The sequence below is a fragment of the Oryctolagus cuniculus genome, chromosome 19 (assembly GCF_051225735.1).
Source record: "Oryctolagus cuniculus isolate XC-2025 breed Fujian yellow rabbit chromosome 19, ASM5122573v1, whole genome shotgun sequence".
Lineage (NCBI taxonomy): Eukaryota > Metazoa > Chordata > Mammalia > Lagomorpha > Leporidae > Oryctolagus > Oryctolagus cuniculus.
The window spans coordinates 19,150,709-19,163,680 of NC_142885.1; the positions used below are offsets into that span (position 1 = coordinate 19,150,709).

Here is a 12,972-nt window from a genome sequence, read left to right on the forward strand (position 1 = left end):
ATTACTACAGCACATTGGGGAAAGTGTGCAAGACATTGGCATGGGCAAGGACTGCTAGGAAAATAACCTGAGGCACAGGTAAACAAATCCCATTGACAAATGGGATTACACAGAGCTGAGAAGATTCTGCACTTCAAAATAAACATTCAAAACAGAGAAGAGGCAACCAACTGAATGGGAGAAAATATTTCCAAACTGTGCAATTATGCCACTGAATTGTACACTTAAAAGTGGTTAAAATGGCATATTTTGTTATTTAACACAATAAAAAAAGAAGAAACTTACTTGTGCTGGCAAATATGAACTCAACATTCTTATCAGTTACAAAATTGGAAATTTCATAACACACATAAAAAATTTGATATAACAAATATATTATAACTCACCAAGTCTTCTCTAGGTTGTAATTTAGAGACTTTGGAACTTTAGGGTAATTTCCACTGTAGTTATTCTGACTACTGTATGCATATCTATATTTATTCTCTTTATCAGGTCATCTGGAATCAGAAATTTAAAAAGAAAGAAAAATATAAATATGTTCAAAGCTTCATTTAAAAATTTATACCATCCATATGGTATAATTACATTCAAATTAAATGTTAGGTATTATCTTTGAGGAGTTTACATTTGTGAAAGTTGAAAACCAATGGTGAGTTTAATAAAAGTGGAGTTACAGTAGCCTCATAAAAAGGATCAGGAAAAAATTGCAGAGGAAACTCTTCCGGATCTAGTGGCTGTGACTCGGAGGACCTACTGGGAGAGAAAGGTCACCCACCACGTGGAAGCTGAGCTGTGGGAGCCACAGGGTCTGTGCGCCAGTGTGGGAAGGGAAGTGGATGTCACATAGACACCAGCAGGGAGAGCAGGGATGCCCAGGGCTCCGAGTCCACACCTCGGTGCTGGAAGGGGAGGTGAGCTCAGTAACCGGAGACATTGGCGGGGAAATGGCGGACAGAATCTAGAGGGAAGTGGGCTTTGAGGTGGGAAAGTTCACCAGACTGACTACAGGAGAGAAGGAAAAAAAAAGAAGAAAAAAAAAGGTGGGGGGGTACTGGTACTAACAAGTTTCTCTCTCTCTGCCAAACTTGCAAAGGTGAGCAAGAGACAAAGAGCAGGCCCCACTCGGGATATACATAACAAAAGGGGAGAGCTAAGGCTACAATTCAGTAGCCTAGGCAACCCAGTGGGAGTCCGCAGCAGAAACTGAACCGGCACAGACTCTTTGGGTAGAAGCCAGAGATCAGAAGCTAAATACCATCAATTCTGCTCAGCCGTGCAGTATTACTTACCTCCTGAATAAAAAATAAATAAATAAATAAATAAATAAGTAAATAAAAAGAGAGAGATTTACCATGCATAACCTGAGGGTGTCACCTTTGAACACCTGTAACCCAGAAGAACCAAGCAGAGCTCTCAGGCCACACCCATCTCAAGCCTCCAAGGCTCCTCCAACAGCAGGCAGTCCACTTAACACGGACATAGTATAAAATAAAATTAAATTTAAAAAAACACACAGTGACGAAAGAAGAATTAACTATGCCAAGAAACAAACACAGAAATCGAGGGAACAAGATCAACGATGACACTGACGCCTCCAAATAAACAAAACACCCAAGCCAAGATTATGAAGATGATGAGATAGAAGAAATGCAAGATATGGATTTCAAAAAATTTATGATAAGAACATTTAGAAGTTTTCAAAAGCAAATCCTTGAACTACAGAAATCCTTATTGGACAGGATTGAAAATCTCTCTCGTGAAAATGAAATTTTAAGGAAGAATCAAAATGAAATGCAGAAACTAGTAGAACAGGAAAGTGTGATAGTGAAGAGAAATCAAAATGAAATGAAGAGCTCAATAGATCAAATGACAAACACATTAGAAAGTCTAAAAAACAGAGTCAGTGAAACAGAAGAGAGAATATCGGACTTAGAAGACAGAGAACAGGAAACTCAAACCAAAGAAAAGAAGAGGAAATTAGAAATCTAAAAAATATTGTTGGGAATCTACAGGATACTATTAAAAAAAAAACCAACATTCGAGTTCTAGGAGTTCCTGAAGGCATGGAGAGAGAGAAAGGATTAGAAGGCCTTTTTAGTGAGATACTAGCAGAGAACTTTCCGGGTCTGGAGAAGGACAGAGACATCCTAGTACAGGAAGCTCATAGAACCCCCAGTAAACCTGATCAAAAGAGATCCTCACCATGACATGTTGTAATTAAACTCACCACAGTGAAGCATAAAGAAAAAATCCTAAAATGTGCAAGAGAGAAATGTCAGATTACTCTCAGAGGATCTCCAATCAGACTCACAGCAGACTTCTCATCAGAAACACTACAGGCTAGGAGGGAATGGCGAGACATAGCACAGGTGCTAAGAGAGAAAAATTGCCAGCCCAGAATATTATATCCTGCCAAGCTCTCATTTGTGAATGAAGGTGAAATAAAGACCTTTCATAGCAAACAGAAATTGAAAGACTTTGCCGCCACTCGTCCGGCCCTGCAAAAGATACTTAAAGATGTGCTACACTCAGAAACACAGAAACACGGCCATCAATATGAAAGAAGGTAAAGGAAGAACACCTACCAGTAAAAGAGCATGGGAAGCTCAAAGCATATACTAGAAAATATCTCCGGGATATGGCAGGGCAAAGTCACTATTATCAATAGTCACATTAAACGTTATTGGACTTAACTCTTCAGTTAAAAGACACTGATTGGCTGATTGGCTTAAGGAACAAAACCCAACTATTTGTTGCCTACAAGAAACACATCTCTCTAACAAAGATGTAAGCAGACTGAATGTGAAAGGTTGGAAAAAGATATTCCATGCCAACAAAAAAAAAAACAAAAAAAAAGCAGGTGTAGCCATATTAATATCAGACAAAATAAACTTTAATACAAAAACTGTTAACAGAGACAAAGAGGGGCACTATATAATGATTAAGGGTTCAATTCAACAGGAAGATGTAACTATTATAAATGTATATGCACCTAATTACAGGGTACTGGTCTATTTAAAAGATATGTCAACGGATTTAAAGGGAGACTTAGATTCCAATACAATAGTACTGGGGGACTTCAATACTCTACTCTCAGAAATAGATCATCTGGACAGAAGATCAACAAGGAAACAGAAGATTTAATTGACACTATTGCCCAAATGGATCTAACAGATATCTACAGAACTTTCAATCCTACAGCTAAAGACTTTACATTCTTCTCATCAGTGCATGGAACCTTCTCTAGGATTGATCACATACTAGGTCATAAAGCAAGTCTCAGCAAATTTAAAAGAATTAGAATCATACCATGCAGCTTCTCAGACCACAGCGGAATGAAGCTGGAAATTAGCAACTCAGGAAACCCCAGAAAGTATGCAAACACATGGAGACTGAACAACATGCTCCTGAATGAACACTGGGTCATTCAAGAAATCAAAAGAGAAATCAGAAACTTTCTGGAAGTAAATGAGGATAACAACACAACATATCAAAACTTATGGGATACAGCAAAAGCAGTATTGAGAGGCAAGTTTATAGCAATAGGTGCCAATATCAAGAAATTGGAAAGGCACCAAAGAGATGAGCTTTCAGCGCATCTCAAGGACCTAGAAAAACTGCAGCAAACCAGACCCAAATCTAGTAGGAGAAGAGAAATAATTAAAATCAGAGAAGAAATTAACAGGATTGAATCCCAAAAAACATTACAAAAAATCAGCCAAACGAGGAACTGGTTCTTTGAAAAAATAAACAAAATTGACACCCCATTGGTCCAACTAACTAAAAAAAGAAAAGACCAAAATCAATCAAATCAGAGATGAAAAAGGAAACATAAAAACAGACACCACAGAAATATAAAGAATCATCAGAAATTACTACAAGGACTTGTATGTCAGCAAACAGGAAAATCTATCAGAAATGGATAGATTCCTGGACACATGCAATCTACCTAAATTGAACCATGAAGACATAGAAAATCTAAATAGACCCATAACTGAGACAGAAATTGAAACAGTAATAAAGGCCTTCCCAAGAAAGAAAAGCCCAGGACCAGATAGATTCACTGCTGAATTCTACCAGACATTTGAAGAACTAATTCCATTTCTTCTCAAACTATTCAGAACAATCGAAAAAGATGGAATTCTCCCAAATTCTTTCCATGAAGCCAGCATCACCTTAATCCCTAAGCCAGAGAAAGATGCAGCACTGAAAGAAAATTATAGACCAATATCCCTGATGAACATAGATGCAAAAATCCTCAATAAAATTCTGGCCAACAGAATACAACAACACATCAGGAAAATCATCCACCCAGACCAAGTGGGATTTATCCCTGGTATGCAGGGATGGTTCAACATTCACAAATCAATCAATGTGATTCACCACATTAACAGACTGCAGAAGAAAAACCATATGATTATCTCAATAGATGCAGAGAAAGCATTCGGTAAAATTCAACACCCTTTCATGATGAAAACTCTAAGCAAATTGGGTATAGAAGGAACATTCCTCAATATAATCAAAGCAATTTATGAAAAACCCACGGCCAGCATCCTATTGAATGGGGAAAAGTTGGAAGCATTTCCACTGAGATCTGGTACCAGACAGGGATGCCCACTCTCACCACTGATATTTAACATAGTTCTGGAAGTTTTAGCCAGAGCCATAAGACAAGAAAAAGAAATTAAAGGAATAGAAATGGAGAAGGAAGAAGTCAAACTATCCCTCATTGCAGAAGATATTATTCTTTACTTAGGGGATCCAAAGAACTCTACTAAGAGATTATTCGAACTCATAGGGGAGTTTGGCAAAGTGGCAGGATATAAAATCAATGCACAAAAATCAACAGCCTTTGTATATACAAGCAATGCCATGGCTGAGAAAGAACTGCTAAGATCATTCCCATTCACAATAGCTACAAAAACAAACAAATACCTTGGAATAAACTTAACCAAGGACGTTAAAGATCTCTACGATGAGAATTACAAAATCTTAAAGAAAGAAATAGAAGAGTATACCAAAAAATGGAAAAATCTGCCATGCTCATGGATTGGAAGAATCAACATCATCAAAATGTCCAGTCTCCCAAAAGCAATTTATAGATTCAATGCGATACCAATCAAGATACCAAAGACATTCTTCGCAGATGTAGAAAAATGATGCTAAAATTCATATGGAGGCACAAGAGATCTCGAATAGCTAAAGCAATCTTGTACAACAAAAACAAAGCCGGAGGCATCACAATACCAGCTTTCAGGACATACTACAGGGCAGTTGTTATCAAAACAGCATGGTACTGGTACAGACACAGATGGATAGACCAATGGAACAGAATTGAAACACCAGAAATCAAGCCAAACATCTACAGCCAACTTATATTTGATCAAGGATCTAAAACCAATTCCTGGAGCAAGGACAGTCTATTCAATAAATGGTGCTGGGAAAACTGGATTTCCACGTGATGAATCATGAAGCAAGACCCCTACCTTACACTTTACACAAAAATCCACTCAACGTGGATTAAAGACCTAAATCTATGACCCAACACCATCAAGTTATTAGAGAACATTGGAGAAACCCTTCAAGATATTGGCACAGGCAAAGAATTTCTGGAAAAGACCCGGGAGGCACAGGCAGTCAAAGCCAAAATCAACTATTGGGATTGCATCAAATTGAGAAGTTTCTGTACTGCAAAAGAAACAGGAGAGTGAGGAGACAACCGACAGAATGGGAAAAAATATTTGCAAACTATGCAACAGATAAAGGGTTAATAACCAGAATCTACAAAGAGATCAAGAAACTCCACAAAAACAAAACAAACAACCCACTTAAGAGATGGGCCAAGGACCTCAATAGATATTTTTCAAAAGAGGAAATCCAAATGGCCAACAGGCACATGAAAAAACGTTCAAGGTCACTAGCAATCAGGGAAATGCAAATCAAAACCACAATGAGGTTTCACCTCACCCCGGTTAGAATGGCTCACATGCACAAATCTACCAACAACAGATGCTGGCGAAATGTGGGGAAAAAGGGACACTAACCCACTGTTGGTGGGAATGCAAACTGGTCAAGCCACTATGGAAGTCAGTCTGGAGATTCCTCAGAAACCTGAATATAACCCTACCGTTCGACCCAGCCATCCCACTCCTTGGAATTTACCCAAAGGAATTTAAATTGGCAAACAAAAAAGCGGTCTGCACCCTAATGTTTATTACAGCACAATTCACAATAGCCAAGACCTGGAACCAACCTAAATGCCCATCAATTGTAGACTGGATAAAGAAATTATGGGATATGTACTCTTTAGAATACTATACTGCAGTAAGAAACAACGAAATCCAGTCATTTGCAACAAAATGGAGGAATCTGGAACACATCATGCTGAGTGAAGTAAGCCAGTCCCAAAGGGACAAATACCATATGTTCTCCCTGATTGGTGACAACTGACTGAACACCAAAAAGGAAACTTGTTGAAGTGAAATGGACACTATGAGAAACGGTGACTTGATCAGCATAGCCCTGACTGTTAATGAACAACTTAATACATTATCCCTCTTAGTAATTTTTTTGTCTGTTCTACTTAATACAACTGGTTTAATTCTGCAATTAATACATAGTTATTCTCAAGTGTTAAAATTTAACTGAAATGTGATCCCTGTTAAACATAAGAGTGGGAATAAGAGAGGGAAGAGATGTACAATTTGGGACATGCTCAGGCTGACTTGCCCCAAATGGTAGAGTTAGAAATATACCAGGGGATTCCAATTCAATCCCATCAAGGTGGCATGTACCAATGCCATCTCACTAGTCCAAGTGATCAATTTCAGTTCACAGTTGATCATAATGAAAGGACTAAGAGTCAAAGGGAGCACATAAACAAGTCTAGTGCCTGGTAATACTAACCGATAGAATAAATAAAGGGGAGAGCGATCCAACATGGGAAGCAAGATACACAGCAGACTCATAGAATGGCAGATGTCCTAAACAGCACTCTGGCCTCAGAATCAGCCCTAAAGGCATTCCGGTCTGGCTGAAAAGCTCATGAGAGTATTTCAGGCATGGAAAGCCAAGATACTCTGGCAAAAAAAAGAGGACCTAAATGAAAGATCTCTGTGAGTGAGATCCCAGTGGAAAGAACAGGTCTTCAAAGAAGGAGGTACCTTTCTCTGAAGGGAGGAGAGAACCTCCACTTTGACTATGACCTTGTGTAAACAAGATAAGAGTTGGAGAACTCAAGGGGCTTCCATAGCCTTGGAAACTCATGACTGGAGCATAGGGAGATTATTGGTGCCATAAACAGGAGTGTCAATTTGCAAAGTCAACAACAGGAGTCACTGTGCACTTACTCCTCATGTAGGATCTCTGTCCTTAATATGCTGTACATTGAGATTTAATGCTATAACGAGTACTCAAACAGTATTTTTCACTTTGTGTTTCTATGGGGGTGCAAACTGTTGAAATCTTTACTTAATGTATACTAAACAGATCTTCTGTAAAAAAAAAAAAAAGAAGAAATTATCAATTCCCAACTTGACTCTCACTGGGATTAAACATGACAATAGGTCTGATCTGATTTCATCATCATTTAAAAAATCATCTATTATTTTTCACTTTATGTTTCTGTGTGGGAGCAAACTGTTGAAATCTTTACTTAATGTATGCTAAACTGATCTTCTGTATATAAAGAGAATCGAAAATGAATCTTGATGTAAATGGAAGGGGAGAGGGATTGGGAGAGGGGAGGGTTGCGGGTGGGAGGGAAGTTATGGGTGGAAGCCATTGTAATCCATAAGCTGTACTTTGGAAATTTATATTCATTAAATAAAAGTTATAAAAAATGTATGCTAGGGGGCCAGCTCCATGGCACAGTATGTTAATCCTCCACCTGCAGCACCGGCATCCCGTATGGGCCCTGGTTCTATTCCTGGGTGCCCCTCTTCCAATCCAGCTCTCTGCTATGGCCTGGAAAATCATTAGAAGATAGTCCAAGGCCTTGGGCTTCTGCACCTGTATGAGAGACTAGGAGGAAGCACCTGTCTCCTGGCTTTGGATTGGTGCACCTCAGCCATTGTGGCCATCTGGGGAGTGAACCAACAGAAGGAAGACCATTCTCTCTGTCTCTTCCTCTCACTGTCTATAGCTCTACCTGTCAAATAAATAAAACCTTTTTTAAAAATGTTATTCTAATTCATGAATATTATATAAACTTTCCCCCAAATCTTAAAATGTATACTAATCTAAATCCACCAAATTGGAGAGCTTCTACATTTTTTTAAGATTTATTTATTTGAACATCAGAATTACACAGAGAGAAGGAGAGATAGAAGGAGAGAGAGAGGTCTTCTATCCACTGGTTCACTTCCAATAGACCACAATGGCTGGAGCTGAGCCAATCTGAAGCCAGGAGCCAGGAGCTTCTTCTAGGTCTCCCACATGTGTGCAGGGGCACAAGGACTTGAGCCAACTTCTGCTGCCTTTCCAAGCCATAGCAGAGAGCTGGATCTGAAGTGGAGCAGCTGAGACAAACTGGCGCCCATATGGGGTGCCGGCCTTGCAGGCAGCGGCTTTACCCACTATGCTACAGTGTTGGCCCCAAGCTTCTACAACTTTGGTGTAATTTTAGAGCATTGTTCAAATCCTCAAGACCATTCCAGATAACATTCAGCACACGAGCCTGCCCAACTCCTTGACTGTAATCTGAGGCAATGTGGTTTTGATCTGGTGGCTCTCACATTGGCTTCTCTTTTTCAGGTGAAAGGACATTTTGCTTGGGTTTATTTTGCCACTGCTCAGGAGAAAGTAGCTTAGTTAGCTTTCCATAGGTCACAGTGATGCTCTCACAGTCCACTGAAATCTCACAGTCTGTTTCATAAGACTCAGCAACTCCCACAGTATATAACTGAAATTGCTTGGGTTGAAATCCTTCTCTCATTCCCTGTGTTCTCTTCCAAAACTGTGAAATTCCCCCATGTATATCATCTGCTTTTGAAAGTGTATTCTTTTTGGCTAAACATGTGCTTGGCTGAATCAGGAGTCTGATATCAGTGTTGAGCCTTCTGTAAGAGGCTGCTGGCATCAGTGCAGCTGTGTAGAATACACAGGTCTAACTGCATGTTCGTCTAGGCTCTGGACTCAGTGCTATGCTGGAGTGTATGAAGGTAAATCTTACAACAGTACCTGGCAATTTGGATAAATATATACTTTTGTGGACAGACTGAAACAGGAAAAATGGCTTTTGGGAAAACTTTCTGAATTTGTTCCAGAAGATGCTGTTTAAGGAAAGCAATGTGTAGCATCTATAATAAACAAACACATAGCTCACTTTACATTCTGCCCCTTCCCTTTGTGGGTTTATTATGTACATTCAAGGGATATAACATGATGTCATAGGATACACATAGTTAAAATTAATATATTCAAGCAAATTAACATATCCATCCTCTAACATAGAGACCCAGGGTTTTTTGTTTGTATGGCAAAAGCAGCCAGAATCTACTTATTTATCATGAATTTCAATTCCAGTTCATTTTTTACCTGTGTTCCTCATGTTTGTTCACTATTCTCATAACTCAAACCAACTCAGAATATATAACAAAACTCAGAGAAGAAACATCTGAAAACACTGGTATCTAGAAGAAGTTTGTTTCATTGGCCAGTAATTTCCAGTCCTCTGCCAGGAGCAGCTTCACCTCAATTTGTTGACAGGACACTACATAGGAGCAAAGCTTGAGAAATGCTCCAAAAGTTTAAAATCTGAAGCTATTTTGAAAAGACTTCTGTATCTTCAGAAAATCGGTGCTTATATAATCTTATGTGTAGTCTTTCGTGTGACAATATTTATTATGTATCTGTTATTAGCTACCCTTGACATACTTAGCATTCTGGGAAAAATTATTTCACAATCAACTAAATAATAAGGGAAATACATCTCTTCTATCTCAGTATTGCCGCCTTTCATAAAAATAAATAATTTTTTTTTTCAAAAAATAAGTATGAGCATGCAAGACAAAATGATAAAGTTATAAAGTCATGCTTGATCTAACTCACAAATACATATTACCTCTGTAAGTTCACCAACGGTTAGTTTTTAAACCATGCTGCTTCCAGGAAAGTGAACACATTGAGCTGAGATCAGAATCAATAATTTAGATAATAAGCACCCCCATTGTAATCTAAAGATACATGAAACATGCATGTGTCTCAACAATCTGGGGCCCACCATCTCATCCTCTCCCTTCTGTAGGCCCTTTTGGGATTAAGGATTAAAAACCAAAGCCATGCCCCAGGCAATCAGCCCTTCCTAACTGCCTTGGAGCAGCACAACTTCTGCTTGCTGTCTCCTTTGTCCCATATGTGAATGGGATGAATCTGAGGAAGCACAAAGCACAAAGATTCTGCCCAGCAAGAAGTCAAGGACTCCTTGGTTAGCCAGTCCACTTCCTGTTCCTAACCGTGACTCTTTGGGAAATGATATCCCAGTGGCATTGCCACAAAAGAGGATCTTATATACAAAGATGTTCGATGCAAACTTCGATATTTTTTTTTTGACAAGCAGAGTGGACAGTGAGAGAGAGAGACAGAGAGAAAGGTCTTCCTTTTGCCATTGGTTCACCCTCCAATGGCCACCGCAGCTGGCACCGTGCTGATCCGATGGCAGGAGCCAGGTACTTATCCTGGTCTCCCAGGGGGTGCAGGGCCCAATCACTTGGGCCATCCTCCTCTGCACTCCCTGGCCACAGCAGAGAGCTGGCCTGGAAGAGGGGCAACCGGGACAGAATCCGGCGCCCCGACTGGGACTAAAACCCGGTGTGCCAGCGCCGCAAGGTGGAGGATTAGCCTAGTGAGCCACGGCGCTGGCTTCTTGGATATATTTAGTAGGGAAAACCATTGAGAACATCCTTTCTGATCTCTTCTTAAAATCCAATGGGTCTAGTGAGACCCCCAAACAACAGGAAAAATTCACACCAAGACTGGGAATGGGGTTAGGGGAAAATCCCAGTTTTTGCTTTCAAGTGTAAAATATAACAAATGCATGTTACTCCTATAGTTTAAAATGTGTTTAAAGGATTCAATTGGCAAAAAAGAATTAAAAACAGACACAATTCCTGAGCTTTGGGGCTTGCAATCATGCCCATTAAATTCCTAGGCAAGGAACCAGTATTGTGGCATACCAGGTAAAGCCACCGCCTGTAATGCCAGCATCACATATGTGCACTAGTTGGAGTCCTCACTGCTCCACTTCCAATCCAGGTCTCTGCTAATGTGCCTGGGAAAGCAGCAGATTTGGCACAAATCCTTAGGTTCCTGCACAGATTGGGGACCCAGAAGAAGCTCCTGGCTCTGGTTGCAGCCATCTGAGAAGTGACCAGCAGATGGAAAATTTCTCTCTGTGTCTGTCATTCTCTCCATAGCACCTCCTTTCAAATAAATAAAATAACTCTTTTAAAAAATTAATAGGAAAGACTAAAGTAGGAAAATAACCCATTATGGAATTGGCATTTTTAGTCAAGACCATGGAAAGCTAGAAAATAAAGTTCAATAATGGTAAAACCTAGCAATTCATAAAGGAAGAAGAATTTCACAAAAACAGAATTAGTAAACCTAAGCAGTGTGTAAAAAAAAAATAGAACACAAATAAACCAAGAAGTATGGTAAACTACAAGATAATGACTTAATCACTTGAATATCCTTGTCTGGGTATAACAATATATAAGTTGGGTATCATCTCACTTCAATTAAAAAAAATCTGAACTTTTCACTTTCTTTGCTATATTGTGACATCAGAAGAAATTCATTCCCATTACACTTTGTGTGCTTACCTGGGCCTCTATTTGGGAGTCCCAGTTTAGACCAACTTGTGTCAGTTGCAGCCACATTTTCACCATGATCACTAAAATGCCTGCCTTCCATCCAGCTCTCAAATGCAGGCTACTTCCAGAGCTTGATTCGATTCATGTAAAAATGAGAAGGAAAAAGGTTTTAAAAGTTTGTAACCTGTTTTTTTTTAATCCACACAAATATAAAACTATTATTGTACTCCACACATACAAGATGAGTTCTGCAGAATTGAAGATCTCTCTTATCCATATTTGTCATAACATTCAGAAACTTATTTTCATTTCCAACAGTCAGTGCTGGTGATGACACAGATGAAACCAATGCCCTCATATTCCTATGACCGCATACAAATTGATTCAACCATCTCAGAATTCAAAATGGTAATAGGTTGCCCATAAATTTACACAATCTTGGATAAGTAAATAAGTCAGCATAGTATTCCAAATTCATGACTGAAAGATCACACCAGAAGATTTTCTGCAGAATTTCTAACAGTGAAATCTTAAGGCTGTCTTAAAGCCTATCAACAGCGAGATTATAGTTAAGTAAAATATAAACTTATTATTTTAGTAACATGATTAGAAACATATATCATGAGCTCTAAAGACTATAGATTTAGGATTCTAAACTGCCAACCAAATGCAATATCCACTCCGTATTTATTTCTTCCTTATCAGAGTGGGAAGGTATGGTATGGGACAGTAAAGACAGGGCCGGCCCAGACCTGGCATGGACTGCAAAGACCACCGAGAAACATCCTGCCCTCCTGGGAGCCGCGGCCTGGCCGCTGCACGGCCCGGCGCCCAACTGCACACAAGGCCCCGGAGGGACTCCGCCACATCCCACCCCAGGCCGCCGTCCAGGTTTCCCGGGACCGGCGCATCACCCGCAGCAGCTGGGCCACGAGGCGCCGCGGCAAGCGGAGGACGCAGTCTCAAGCGTGGGTGAATGGCCAGGCCGCCTCCCCCGCCCCGCGCGGCGATCGCAGCCTCACACCACAGTGTGGCCCCGCCGCTTGGGAAATGGCCGCCCTAGCGGTTGTCTGACTCCAACGGAGATCGATCGGCCCCGCCCCCTGAGGTCCCGCCCCCTCTCCCCGCCCTGCGTCCCGCCAGGTGCCCTGTGGTGGGG

General features: G+C 40.2%; 1 long non-coding RNA gene across 1 annotated transcript; it reads right to left on the reverse strand.

Moving 5' to 3' along the window:
* Positions 1-386: 386 nt before the first annotated feature.
* LOC149120378 (uncharacterized) lies at positions 387-12,888 on the reverse strand. Its single transcript, XR_016226041.1, has 3 exons — positions 12,566-12,888; positions 11,823-11,943; positions 387-497 (listed from the first exon to the last, which is right to left on the reverse strand). It is a non-coding gene; the product is annotated as an uncharacterized LOC149120378 (long non-coding RNA).
* Between the last annotated feature and the right edge of the window lie 84 nt (positions 12,889-12,972).